General features: G+C 38.0%; 1 protein-coding gene across 5 annotated transcripts in view; it reads left to right on the forward strand.

The window, feature by feature from the left end:
• The first annotated feature begins 1,714 nt into the window (after window positions 1-1,714).
• Window positions 1,715-15,340, forward strand: part of THSD7A (thrombospondin type 1 domain containing 7A) — a 308,047-nt gene continuing 294,421 nt past the window's right edge. The window contains exon 1 of one of the 5 annotated variants that reach the window (XM_060685655.2): window positions 1,715-1,926. The gene's annotated coding sequence lies outside the window, so the exon portion shown is untranslated. Of the gene's footprint in view, window positions 1,927-2,202; window positions 2,428-15,340 lie in introns of those variants that run through there. The other 4 variants (XM_060685658.2, XM_034401949.3, XM_060685657.2 and 1 more) reach the window with 4 other exon arrangements.

Here is a 15,340-nt window from a genome sequence, read left to right on the forward strand (position 1 = left end):
AATAAAAACAAGGACAAATAGGCTGAAAAAACGCTTCTATCCCACAGCAATAACTATATTGAATTCTACTGTATAGTGCAATATTAATGCAGTATCAGGGGTTTTCAATTCAATTGTATAGAATTTAAAGGATATGTGCTTTTGTTTTATTTTTTATAAATAATGTACAATGAAGATGGCATTTAATTTCATTGTACGGGATGCAATGACAATGATGTATTTCTATTTATTTACCTGCCTCCTAGAATGGAAGGGGGAGCGGAAAGGGAAAGGGAAAGGGAAGGGAAAGGAAGATTTCTGATGATCCATGGAAATATTTAAGAAACAATGACCCAATAGGGCATGCGTTGTCTAGTATCTTATGTGCATCTGAAACAAAACTTTGCATTACTTCCTTGCAATGTATGATCAGGTTTTTTCTTCCAAATATTTCATCCTTCATTCTCAAAGTTTTCTATACTCTGCCATTGAGTGGCACTTGTCTGGCAACTGAGTAACATGCCTACTCAGAATAGTTATGATGTTATTCCAGATGTTACTTTTGGATTCTTTTCACTTGGAAAGAAAGGGCTAGTTAGTAAGCGGGACAATTATATTTGGCCTTCTGCTTTCCATTGCCAGAAATAGCCTCTGCAGAAATCCCTTGTAATGTCTGCAGCAAAACAGCAAATCCTTTTTGACCTGTCTTTTGAAGAAATGCATCATTTTTGTCCCAGAGTTCTCCCTTGAAAAAGCATTACAATAAAACCTTTGTTGGAATAACAAACTGGCTTTTCGAACATACTCAAATCTTTTTTTTATGGGCAGGACAGGTGCTTTTTAATTTATATAAACATTAAGTGGCAATTCTTGGCTATTCTTAAAAGATAATCAGGGAGATATTGGATCTCCATTTGGATGGGAGATCACCAATAAGTTCTAGAATCATGGGAAAAACTGGAAAGTTGAATTAAAAAAATAGAGAGCGGTAAAAGGAAAGCCCTTCATGTTGAGACCATAGAATCACAAAGAAACAGAGTGAGTATAGAGTCCCTTGAGTCTTTAACATTCTAGTTTGTATGTTTTTAAGGGGTTCAATTAAGCATGCTGCCCTGCCTAGATGTGGTAGCCAGGCTCACAATTTATATCAATGTCAGATTTAACAGTTACAACAGTAACAGAGTTGGAAGGGACCTTGGAGTCAGCTGTGTGGCAGTGTGAAATGCTCCTGTTTAAAAATCCTAACCAATGAAGTAGTGCTATTTACTAGGCTCCCATCAAAAAATGATACATCATGATCTTTATTCCCATTGCACTGTTAGTACAATGGAAAGATAAGACTGTGGAATTGTTTTGGGCAGATGACAGTTTCACTGAAAGGGATGAACTGGGATAGTTGTTCTCCCTACTGGCTAAAAGTATCTGAAAATCCAGATTAAGAGATTCCATTTGAATTCTGCTTTGATACCAAAAGTGGATTGTCTTAGAGCCAGGCAACAACACTAAGCTTTAGAGATACATTCTTACAACAACCCCAAAAGAAATGCATCTACAAGCCCTCCCCATCTTTCATTAAGTGAGTATGTGAGAAATCGCTGGATTCAGGCAGTAGCCAGATGACAGAGAATGGAGCTATCGGTAGTTATCCGAAGTTCAATATAACTTCCATCACTCGGTTTTTTCTTGGCATTCCACCAGATACTTCGCTATTACCCACCCCGCTTCCTGGTAACGCGGAGTTCGCAGCGCCAGTGTAGAATCGCTGATCGCGACAAGCGATTGGTGTCAGGAGCCGGGGGGGGGGGGAGAGAAAGTTAAATCATACCCCCAAGCTGAAATACTCAACGACGATCTTTTCCAGACAGATCTGTCATCTCTGCCATCGCTTTTTCCAGATCCCCTCGGATGGTGCAGCAGAAACTACGGTAAAACCAGAGGAGGCGTTAGGTAAGTAGCCTTACGAGCAAATTGGGCCCCGGTCCTGCGGGGAAGCTGCATTGCGGCTGGGGAGGGAGAGAGCGCGCGCGAGGCGGTCAGAAAGAAGGTGAAGTAGAGGGGTGGCGAACCTTCGGAGGGGAAACTATGGTGAAATAGAAACCGCGTCGGCTCGCTTATGGCGAGCAAGCAACGCGCCTTTGAAAAGAGATGACATAACAGCTACCCCAGCGACCCCCAATAGCGAGGTAAGTACAGTCTGCCGCACTGCGCGCGCGCGCAACTTCTGCTAAAGGGGAAAAAGGATCGAGGCAAGTCCGAAGCAGGCGGTGATTTTTTTCCAGCTGTCGCAATGACGGAGGAGCAGGTGGGCGTGGCTTCAGTTTTGTCACAGTCTCTTGAGGCAGTCTTCCTTCATAGAGTGCCTTTCGTAGATATAGTGGAGCGGGGTTGCCGTTCTGTGGTCCTTCAGGCCAGGTTTGAGCACTTCTCCAGCGCAGCCAGCTGTGGTAGGTAAGGTTGGCCTGGTCTGAGCATTCAGGGTTCTGTGGAATGTATGAGCATTGTGCTATTCAATGGGGTTCATTCCGGATTGTATTGTGCATAAGATTGCAACCTCACAGTATTATTCTGAGGAGTGGACTTTATTTCAATTCTCACTGAATGTGATATGTTTCCCCAGGTGAGTGTAAATTAAGCCAGTGCTATTCAACTTTGGCAACTCTTAAAATGGAGGGACTTCAAGTCCCAGAATTCCCTAGATAGCATGTTGGGGGAATTGAAAAATTCTACAGAATTCTAACTCAGAATTTTTCAGCCAGCATTGTGGGAGATGAAATCCATACATCCTTGCCAAGATTGTGAAAATCCTAAAATGGGGTATTCCTGGGTGCAATACAGGTAGTTCTTGACTTCCAATCATAATTTTTGAGCCCAAAATTTCTTTTGCTAAACCAGACATTTGTTAAATGAGTTTTGCCCCATTTTATAACCTTTCTTGTTAAGTAAACCATTGCAGTTGCTAAGTTAATAATAGGTTTTAAAGTGAATCTGGCTTCCCCATTGTCAGAAGGTTGCAAAAAGTGATCATAAATAGATGCCAATTGCCAAGCTGGCATCTTGTCTGAATTTTGATCATGGGACCATGGGAATGCTGCAAGAATGGAAAAACAGCCATAAATCATTTTTTCCCAATGTCATTGTAACTTCCAATAGTCGTCAAACAAATTGTTGTAAGTTGAGCACTATCTGTACTCCTCTTGCTTTTTGTTTATGGCAATGGAAGCTAGAGCCAAAGCAAAAATACAGTGTACTCAGATTCATTGTGTCTAATATCCTCCTAAAATTTTGGCTATAACTGTCAGGCAATCATTGGTCAAACATTCTGGAAACTAATATGAGATTTGTGATTGGTAGCAAGTTGTTCTTTGTTGCTAAAAGCTGGGTCTTTTGGAGGTAGGACAGTGTAATTTTGGGGTGATAGTCTAGCCATGTGTGTGTGTGTATATGTAGGTGCAGAAAAAAGCTGTTCAATTCTAATTCAAGTAAAAGTGTATTTTCAGATTACTGGAATTTATTTTCAGATAATGAATATTTGCTTTATTCATATTTTATAGGGCTGCTCAGGATTTTGGATTTAATCTCCAGAAGATAATTTTGGAGTGTGCTGGAACTAGCAAGATGGGTGGTATATAAATTAAACAAACAAAATTGAGTTTGGCTCTGTCTGCAACATTAACACATCTGCAAATTTGCTTTGAATTGCATGACAGTTCTGGAAAATGTTTGAGAAAAAGGTGCTTTTTTCAGGTTGACATGATGCACTTTTTTAATGTTCACAAAGAACGTGATTTTTTTTCTTGGCTTCCCAATAAACTTGGAAAAAGTATTTCTGCTGTTTTAAGGAATTAACTAACTAATGTTAATTAATGTTTAAAGCCATGGATGGCAGCTTTAAACGATGTTTAAAAATGGTGCTACTTTAAGAAATAGCAGAAACTCATTTAATATCCAAAGCACTTCTTTTGAATTATTTCCAAAGTTGTACAGTAAAAAAGAATACCCAAAGTATGTCAGAGATATGGTTCTAACATGAATTGTATTTTTTTAATATATATATATATATATATATTAAAAGTCCAAAAGTCTTTCAGGTGTAATAAATTCTGGCTGGCTTTACTAATATGAATCATTTTGCAGCTACTGCTGTGTAAGCATCTCCTGTCATTCTACTTCCTCTAAAATGAGTTTCAGACCCATTTATCAACAAAAGACAAGAATGCTACAAGTCAATGCTGGATCATTCAAGCTCTTACAGTTAATCCTAACTTATATTTTATTATATGGTCTAGAATTTCAAATGAGCCTTGTTGTTAAGTGGGGTGAATGCGGACGCAGCACGACAGGCGGTGTGTGACAACAGCTCTTTTTATTAGAGTGAGAATCCAGCAATTGACCTGGGGAAACAGCTCCCCTTATATACCTTGCAGCTGTGGCAGTCAGCCAATCAGCTGATGGCTAGTTAACTCAAACTTCCCACCAAAATCTTTATACATAACACCCCTCCCTTCCCAGAAGTAACTTGGGGTGTATATTAACATATGTAGTCACGCAAGTGGCCAGGGTGTGCCTGCACTCTAGTTGACCTGCGCAGTTCAGTCGGAGGTGTGGCGTTGAGCGGGTTGGAGGGACTTCCCGTTTCTCCCCGCTCCGCCAATGGAACCTCCTGGACTTCGCTGTGGGTGTTGCCCTCTTCGGCCGTTCGTTCCTCCTCGAGTATGCGGCGCTGGACCCTGAGTTCTGCAGCTAAGTCTTCGGTTTGCATCGGGCTTGAGCTAGCTGTGGGAATCAGATTGTAGTCAGGGATCGGATCATCACAGTTACAATTTAGTTCGGCGGCTATGCGTTTTTGCAATTGGTTGATGTATCTGCGCCAAATCCCCCCGTCCCCCATATCCACTCTACATGATTTGGGACCCCCTCTCCATAATTCCTGGCATAGACTGGAGTCCCTTTTGTGAAACCCCGCAGCTTTCTCTCCGTTTCCCTGAGACTGTCGGGGGAGTAGTTGGGGTGTAGCCTATCCATGATGCATTGGAGCTTCCTTCCCATTAGTAGTTCTGCTGGGCTACGGCCTGTGGCGGTGCACGGTATGGTGTGTTGAGCTGTTAGGAATTTATCCACCTATGCTTGCCCTGGGCCTAGTCATGAGAGAACTTCCTTAGTCGTTCTCACAAATCTCTCAGCCAATCTGTTACTAGCTGGATGAAATGGGGCAGAGAGTACGTGGCTGATCCCCAATTCTGCCAAGTACCCCTCAAATTGTGTGGCCGTGAACTGTGGCTCGTTGTCGGAGACCAAGGTGTCTGGTAACCTGTGGGTGGCGAATAGCTTCCTTAGCTCCCTGATCACCGCGTCGGTGGTAGTGGCTTTCATTAGCTTAATCTCCAGCCACTTTGAAAAGGTGTCGACTACGACCATGAATATTTGCCTGTGAAAGGGGCCTGCGAAGTCTATGTGGATTCTAGACCAGGGACCCTGTGGTCGCTCCCACTCCCTTACTGGTGCTGTCGGGGGTTCTGGCCTAGACTCTTGGCAGGGCTGACACTTCCCCACCCACTCAGTGATGTCTTTGTCCATTTGGGGCCACCACACGTAGCTCCTAGCTAATCCCTTCATCCTCACGACCCTGGGGTGCCTCTCATGCAACAGTTTCAAAACCTTTTCCCTTAGGCACAAGGGAACAATGACCCGATTGCCCCACAATAGACAGCCCTTGCATTGTTAACTCATCCCTTTTGTTAACAAATTGTTTGAATTCCCCGCCCTCAGGCTTTTCCAGCCATCCCCTCGTGACCCAACTCGTGACTTTCTTAAGCATGTGATCTTTGGTTGAGGCCCTTGCCACTTCTGCAGAAGTAAGGGGCCCCGAGTCCAAAACATCAATAAGCAGGACTGGAACTCCGGGTATTGGGTCTTCTATCATGTCCGGCAGTGGGCATCGGCTGAGGGTGTTGGCGTTGCCCATGCTCACCCCTGATCGGTGTACCAGGCGATAGGAGTAGGCTGCTAAAAAGATAGCCCAGCGTGTCATCCTGGGTGACAAGGCAGCAGGAGTAGGCCAGTCCCCTGCCAGGAAAAGTGGGCGATGGTCCGTGATGAGGTCGAACTCCCTGCCAAACAGGTACTCGTGGAATTTTTTGACTCGCGAGATGGCTGCAAGGGCCTCCTTGTCTAGCTGGCTGTAGTTGCATTCGGCGCTAGACAGGGTTCGGGAGTAGTACGCCTCTAGACCGTTTGGTAGTCTATGGCTCAGGACGGCTCCCACGCCAAACCCTGCTCTTGTTTTTGTTTTGTTTTTGCCTAGGATTACTATAGGTAATCACTGCAAGGAGAGAAAAAGTAGGCTTTATCAAAAACCTGAACTGATCCATTGGTCAGCATTATTGAAATTTGGCCAAGAATCACTTTGGGCCGAAATATACTGGTTGTTTGCTAAGGGACGTATCTAGATGGAGATTGATACAGAACTATTTCCATTGGAGTTTTGGCAATTTGAGAAGATAAATCCTAATGCTGTAATTATTGGACCTGATGAATTACTGTGCTCCAGTGTTTATTTGTGGTTGGTAGCCAAATTGGAAGAATAGTACTGTTCTGAGCAGAAATAATTTTGCAATGGTACTAAAGAAGAGAAGACAGTGATGCCTCTAGCCCTGTTTTGGAATAGGGAGACTTAGCTGTCAACATCCAAACAATAGCAATAGCAAGCAACAGCTGGAATACTGTTTCATTGACTTTAAGATCAGTGACAATGGCCATTCCAATCAATGACCAAATAACTGATTCTATACCAAAAACAGCTGAGCTACCTTTCCTCAGCTACCTTTCCTCAGGAGATTTAACATAATTTGCTATGGATTAAATAGAGACCACATTTTTCCTCACAATATACGTGATTGTCGGATGCTAGCGCAATGGGTTTGTGTTATACATAATTACTGCTTGTAAATTATCATTATTGATAAGTAATTTTTGCTTCTCTTTTCATCATACCTTTCATTCCCTTTGCTCTCTGTGTTGTACTCCATACATTTGATGAAGCAGATTGGGATTACAGAAATTTATTTGATAATACATTTGTTAAGATATCAGAAGATTCTGAATTTGAACTACTGTATCTCGCATCATGTATTAGCATAGTGGTAATAGCCAGCATGCCCTTTCTCTATTTGGAAATATGTCAGGGTTAATTCAGCATTTGCTGAGTTAATTTTTAACTAGTAAGATATTATTTCTTTATAGAGAAAAGAAAAAAAATTCTCCTTAAGGGAGAACAATTATAGATATTAACAGCTTCATCACAAATTAAACGTTCTTTTTCGTAAATTAGCTGGATCCAATGTGACAAAAGTTTATTTAAATCAGAAGAATAGAGATAAGAGACATTAATAGTTTGATCAAAATTAAATGCCCATTTTCTTAAGCTAGCTGCATCCAGTGTGATGAAAGCTTATTTACATCAGAAGAGTAGAGAGGAATTTATTATGAAAATTAAATTTATGTTTTAGCTTTTAAAATAATTGTCATTTCACATTAAGTTCTTAGGAGGGAGAACACAAACATGTAGTTGTCTCTAATTAAATATATTTTGTTCTGCTTTACTTCTATGTATTCCATGACTTTTGCTGAGGTCAATGCAAAGTCTAATTTATCACACAGATTAGTATTGATCAAAGTAAACCTAAGATCGATATTGGATTTTGAGGGTCAGTAAATTTGTAAATAGGATGAAATATGGAAGGCAATGTATCTATCAGATACAATTTTTTTTTAAAAAAAGAAACAATAGCAATTGTATGTGTGAGGAAGAAAACATTTAACTAATTAAAGATGTGATGCTACTAATTAAAGATGTCATGCTATTACATAAATAGCTAAACATTTAAATGGTTTAATGAATTTGCTACACTGCACTGCTGGACTACTTGAAAAGGGTTGCTTCAGTAACTTCTGGACTATGTGAAAGAATGCTACATCAATGCATATAGGTAAATTAGTTTTGTTGAACAAGTCAGATTTATTCATCTGATTAAGTTAAGATGGGTGGGTGTGCTTCTTATACTAAACAGAAACAAATCATGTTATGTTTTAGGGTTATATGTAAATTAGACCATAGGTGGTCTGGACAGCTGCCACTGCTCTGTATATCATTTTGATGATGTATAAATGAGGATATAATTTGAATTATGTGGTTGCATTTGAAAGTGAACATTTGTGCACTAGTTTAGGAATGAGGATCCAATGCAACAAAGTGCCATTATCCCTTGGCAACCAGAATTCTGCAGTTGCTTGTAATTGCGTAACATGTATTGAATAAAAGACCTTATTAACTGGCATCATTCAAAAAAAGTTATAGTAGGATTCCTTCTCCCATGGCTTCCTATAGAAATCAGAATATGTTCTATTATTATACACAACCTAATTTCTTATTAAACTCTAGTCATGTTTGAAAAACAGCTTTATTCAGAATTGAAAGCTGATTTTGGAAAAAAATAACTTGTCTAAAATGAAAAGTTGCAAATATTTATTTTTCTAATAATTATTTATTATATTGTCACCACATATGGAACTAGCTATATAGTCATAATATAGTGATTAAAGAGTTGGACTTGGGAGATTTGGATTCAGGTCACTGCTAAAATACAGAACTTACAGGGTAAGTATGGACCAATCACTTTCTTAGCCAACTGTGTTCTTGGGATGACATTTCTGGGAACAGGAAAAACTGTTGTCATCATCCAATTTATAAACTGCAAGAGAAAGAAAACAAACCTCTTTTTCCTGAGAGTCCTTCTAGGGTAGCATTCTCAACCAGAGCACTCCAGAAATGTTGGGACTTCAATTTTTAAGATTTTTACCTAGATTGTGAGAAGCTATAGTAGAATGAATATAAAAAACACACTTATTTTGCAAATGTTCATGATCTTTTAGAACTTTCGTTAAGATAAAAGACTGGAAATAGGCAATATGATTATTAGAAAGGGCAAAGTAGTCATGCCACTCATATTATTGTATGCCTATGGAAAGGGCTACTACTATAATGTTTGTGCTGGTGATAGTCTCGATCATTTCAGGAAGAGGTAAATGACAACCTTGAATTCAAGGGTTATTTATTTCTTTAGGTGATTCTAGGACAGAGGTCTTCACCTTTGTAGTCTGGAGCTAATCAGTTCCTTTTTGTTGAAATCAAGGCACCTGGCAAAAGTGAATAAACAAACAAACAAAAAACTTACCCTATCTTAAAATCAGATCTCTGGTTCATCCAGTTGAGCTCTGCTGGCTTTAACCAACAGGAGCTCTTTTGTTCATCATGTTCTCTTGGAGATGCCAGGAATCCAATCTCATATAAAATAGATGCTTTACCACTGAGTTGCCAGTTTTATTTTTCCTCCTTGCTGGGATAAGTTATAGATTTTAGAAAATTGCAGATGACATACTGTTTCAGTTCCTTGCTTCCTTTGCCACTCTTCACTAAGGATTCAGTATATAGGTGTACACACTAATTTGAAAATATTCAAATGGGACATTTGAATAGATGTACATAGGGTTTTGCTCTAAGGCTACAATCAGGGATACACATGCTTGGAAGAAGTTCCTTTAAACTCTGTGCAAATAGATACTGAATAAAGATGCATAGTATTTGGCTACATTAATCCGACTTGTGAACAAACCATTGTCACCAGAATCACATTTAATGGTATGCCAAGATTGCTTTTTCAGGCTGCCACAGTTCCCATAGGGAAGAAAAAGGGTCACATTTTATTTGCATTTAAATGAAGCATGCATACAATTAAATTTTGCCTGAGGGCCATTAATACTGGAAGTGTCCTAGAAACAAAATAAAATAAAGATGTACCAGCCAGATTGTCACACTGCGACCATTTTAACAATATTTCTACCCTGTGTATGTACTGCTGACAGACAATTCTTGTAGTAAAGACCAAAGAGCAGACAATTCTTGTAGTAAAGATTAAAATCAAGTCATCAACATCTGTTTTTTTTAGCAGAATGTGACCATAAGATGATTTTTTCCGATCCCCCCAAACTTTATGTGATTACCAAAATAGTTGAGCCTACTGTAGTTGCACCTTGTCCACCTGTCTCCCTGGCAGTTGAAAGTTGAAACTACAATTTTCAGAAATCTTGATAGACATTAGCTATCTTTGTGCAATGGTATGTGGGAATGATGTTGGAAGAAAGGAGGAAAGTAATGGTCAGATAAGTGTCAGCTGAATCTGTAGAAGAAAGGAGGATGTGACAAATCTGAAGGGACCTTCCCCAGTTTCTTGGATTTAGAGATCTTAGCTGGGGATTTTATCAAGGAGATTAGCAAATTAAATTCCTTCTCACTCTCATTGTCTCAAGGATGCATATATTTTCTCATGGTTACTATTTTTACATTAAGAAAATAATGTATTTTATTTCCTTAGTATATTCACATGAACTAGGATTGTTAGTTTCATAGTTCTCTTCACCCAGGCTAAAAGTTTTAAATCTACCTTTTAGCATTAAAAGGGACTGATTTATGTTTTTCCATATTTGGTTGAAAAAGTAGCAGAAAAAGGCTAATGCATCATACATGCATCATTGTACATCAATTGTGGTTTCCACTGTCCATGCTCATGCAAACCCTTTAAAATTGTTTATGGTTATTAAATATGGAAAATAGATATAGTCTCTCAGCATGTAATTTGTTTCCAATGTTGTCCTTAAAGCTAGAAATCCTGTTCATCCTATGTTTGACAAATTACTGCTGCAATGTTAAATGATACACTCATCTTAAGATAAACACATTGGTATTTTTGTCTATGTATGTTGAATGTTCTTGCTTTTGGAGTATTTTCCTAAACACAATAAAATTTCCCATTTCCCAAATTATCTTTAAAAAGACTATTTAGACATTTAAATTGTAGAAATTTATGGCAGGTCATAGATTCAGGATATAATTGAAGGAATTTTAAAACAAAGATACACAGGGTCTGATTTTTATATATTGTTTACTGCTGATGCTGCTGTGCTAGCAGTATTATTACTATAGTGCAAAAATATCAAAACTAGATGTTAAGCTCTTATGTGTATAGCATTTTGTTTCGCTAAGTAGATTGGGATGCATTAATAATTTATTACTTATACTAGAATTCCCACTATCCCAACTGGTATCATTGTAACATAATATATCTATAGGATAGTGAGTTGAGGAAATGTCACTATATAAATTTTTTATTTATTTATTCTCTTTTAGTCCAAAATAAAATAAGTCTCAGTATGCTATTATAGTATTCATTTAATACAGGCAGAGCTCGAATTATGACCACAGTTGAGCCCAAAATTTAGGTTGCTAATGAGCCATTTGTTAAATTAATTTTGCCCCATTTTACGACCTTTACGACCACAGTTGTTAAGTGAATCATTGCAGTGGTTAAGTTAGTAATACAGTTGTTAAATGAATCTGGCTTCCCCATTGACTTTGCTTAGCTGAAAGTCGCAAAAGGAAATCACATGACCCCAGGACACTGCAACTGTCATAAATATGAGTCAATTGTCAACATCTGAATTTTGATCATGTTACCATTGGGATGCTGCAACCATCGTAAGTGTGAAAAATGGTCATGTCACCTTTTTTCAGTTCCTTTGTAACTTTGAATGATTACTAAATGAACTGTTGTAAGTTGAAGACTATCTGTACACAATTCAGTTGCAATAATGTTTTGTGAAAATAAAACAAGAACATGGAATGTATTACAAAACCAGCAGCTTACTAATTAAGTACTAGATAATTCAGGTTTGCAGAAAATTGATAGCAGGAATGCAAAACAGGAACATGGTTGTTTAAAGTCAACTGGAAATTCATATAAACATTTGTTATTTTGGTGTATAGTTTCACAATCTGCAGCCTCAGGAACAGATACTGCACTCATACGGCTTGTATTTATACTGAAAAAGATTCCGGTAGTATTGGTGCACCTGGGTCCGGTAACATAATTCTGCACCTATTATTCTGCACAGATTAATATCTGTGGTATGAAGGGCCATCCAAGACCATTTGGCAACAACTGTGGCATGTGGAAAATTATTGATATGGAATGTAAAAAGAGCCAGTTTGGTCTAGTGGTGAAGGCATCAGGCTGGAAACCAGGAGATGGGGAGTTCTAGTCCTATCTTAGGCCAGTTGGGTGACCTTGGGCCATTCCCTTTCTCTTGCTGAGCCCTACTCACTATACAAAGTTGTTGTTGTGGGGAAAATAGGAGGAGAAAGGCATGTTTACTACCTTGAGTTATTTATAAAAATAATAAGGGTAGGATAAAATATCTTTAAAAATATTGTACAAAATAAACATAAAATGAAACAAAAGGCAAATTTATGCAACTGTGAACATAAGATAAAGAGAAAGGATATCATAGATCTTATAAAAGGTAATCAGATCTTATGGAGGAGAGTTGATGAATATATGCAAGTAACGAAAGGACTAAAGTGCATATGAGAAAGTATGACCCGATGTTATCCAGGCTGTTGCTGATGTGAACAAAGGTAGGAATATTGTGGTTAGAGTTTCTGTATACTCAGTGCAGTACTTTATAATGATATACAAATCAATAATGAGTTTTATATGTGAAATTCTGCAACTATGCTTGACATTTGGAACAGTATTGTTATTGTTTCTCTAATAAAGATGAGAGTAGCAAAAAACGTACACAAAAACTACAGAGAGATTAGTTTGTTAAATTTGACTGGGAATCTATTTGGCAGAATTTGGACTGTCAAGAGCAAAAGTGAAATGAACTTGATATGAGAGTAAAAAGGAACAGAATTTGGAAAGTGTAAGTGTGTGTGTGTGTATGTGTGTGTGTGTGAGTTTACCAGGTAGAAGGTGTACAGTGAAATTTTATATTTTTCAGCAGGTATTTGATAAATGTGAGAATGTTTATTGTATCTCTTTTATTTAGATGTGGGGGAAAATCCACTTAAATTAGGAACCAAAGTATTTGAAGATAGATGCAACCAAGTACCTTTTATAGGCATGCACAGCTGCAGAGATCTCTAAACTCCTTAGCCAGGGAACACAGAAGAACCCCAAATCCAACAAGGTTTCACATTATACAGTCTCTGAAATGATATGTAAGACACACAAAGACAATGTAAATTACAGTATGACCTTTAAAATCAGAATGTAGCATCTGATAAGAATCAGACAGACTTTCTATCAGCTGCCCCACTGTCTTGAAATTCAATGTTTCTAAGGAGACTTCATACCTATTCTAGTACCTTCGGACGTAAACAATGTCCTTTCACCTGAAGGAAAAGACAACCACCTGGTTTCTGTTATCTTCTTCCCCACCAGGGTCATCAGGAAGTTTCAGTTTGCTTCTTTCTCTTCTGTACAATTCAATATCCCTCACACCAGTCCTGTTTGTAAGGATCTATATATTGTTTGTTGCTCGTGTAGAGGAAGGGTATAATAAAGTGAGGCATTTAACTGAAGGAATGCTTTGCACAACTATGGAATTGGTTGCTGAATGCTATGGATACTATATGATAGATGTGAAGAAAATTGGAATCCCCCCCCCCCGAAATAATTAGAATGGTAATCGAGACCTTAGCCTGACTGGGCAACCCTGCCGGACTAGAAGATATCTAAAGACAAGGGTTAGATTGAGTGGAATTATCCCTGAGGAAAATAAAGCAGTGTGAGCAAAAAAGAAATCTCTGAGCTGGAAATATGGATTTAACTCTCTGAGAAAGAGATGGTGTGAATAGCTGATTGGATTTGGACAGAATCTCAGATAAAACCTGGGATCTTCACGAAATGTAGTATATGCTTAAGTGTTATAATACACTTAGTCCTTTGCTAACAGAAAAGGAATAGATTTAAGTAAACATTTCCAAGCATCTTTAAATAAAAAAATTGGCTGTGTGTAGAAATTGGCTGTGTGTAGAGAGTAGAAATAATTGGCTGTGTGTGTGAGAGTAGAAATAAAGATAGAAATATTATACACATATATACAAACATAGTATGTGTGTGTGAGAGTGGGGGGATGCCATTCCTTTTTTTAACATTTAGTTAAAAGCTATGTTTCCTTGATCTATGCTTGTTTATTGTGAACTGTTGCATTGAAGTCCATATACCTAAACTTGCAGTTGCAAATTACAAACAGCAACAGGATAAAAGAAGTAATGGGACAAAGGCAATTCAGATGGGGTTATTTTTAATTTTGTACTTCTTGTTCAATTCAGCCTTACCTCTAATAGGTTTTGGTATTGTGAACAGACCTGTAATTTAATTTTCATTTATTCAGAAAGCCATTCTGCTGGTAAATTATGTTTGGAGTAGAGGTGGGAGTTTGAGACATCATTGTACTGTGAATTGATATAGAAACTGCTCTAAGAACTCATTTTAAGTTGATGGATGAAGCAAACCCCATACTGGAGACAGCCATGTTATTACATAGCTGCGTTGCCAAGAAACATAGCTGCAATGCAAATGTTCCCATTAGGAAAGGAATTAGTACTCCTTAAGGTTACCACTGGCAATTAGAACAGGAAAACAAGAAAAATGCAAAATGTTCAGGTTAGCCTGATGTTCCTTGGTTTCAGAAGTGATCTTGCAGCATATTCTAAACTCTTTCTGTAAGAAGGGAAAATATGTAGACATTAAAATTAGCACATGCTTAAGTTTTACGGACACATTCATCAAGGGCATATGACAAAACAGAACAAGTGCAATTTATTGGATAATTATCTTCTTTTGCTATGCAGCTTGCTGGCTTCAGCTCTGCTCTTTTACGGCTGTTCCCATTATCTGGACTAGTAAGTTATCTGTACTATAAATTATTAAAATGTGAATGTTGCCCTGCTGAAACATGCTATATATGCTATGGTACTCAATCAATTCTTGCAATAAGTCTTTTTTTATTGCTATCTTTGTTATGAGTCTATTAAAGGCTGGCCTTAGGCTTAAATTCTGCTTACTTTCCTTTCACAAATATTCCAGTGAAATGTAACATCATTAGTTAGGTAATTAACAAGATACCACCAGATAATATTTTATGACTGAAAAAAATCTTTGATTTAGCTGTGGATGAGACTATTTTACATAATTTTTCTATTTCTTTAAGAAGTACTACCGGTAGATAAATAGTTGTCTAAGTTAACATACATGCACAAACATACTCTTAACCATAAATCTTTTTTTAAAAAAAGTAAAACTCTTTATTAAAATGAATTCTAAGCCTCTGCACTTTCTCTGAACACACTCTCTTCTGAATTGTTTAGAGAAGATTATTTGGAGATACTGTATTTGGATTTCTGTGTTCATTCATAAAATCTATAGCATTACTTGTTACAAGAAACCAAACATAACAAGAC

Source organism: Pantherophis guttatus, chromosome 4 (genome assembly GCF_059756535.1).
Source record: "Pantherophis guttatus breed Tessera chromosome 4, ASM5975653v1, whole genome shotgun sequence".
Lineage (NCBI taxonomy): Eukaryota > Metazoa > Chordata > Lepidosauria > Squamata > Colubridae > Pantherophis > Pantherophis guttatus.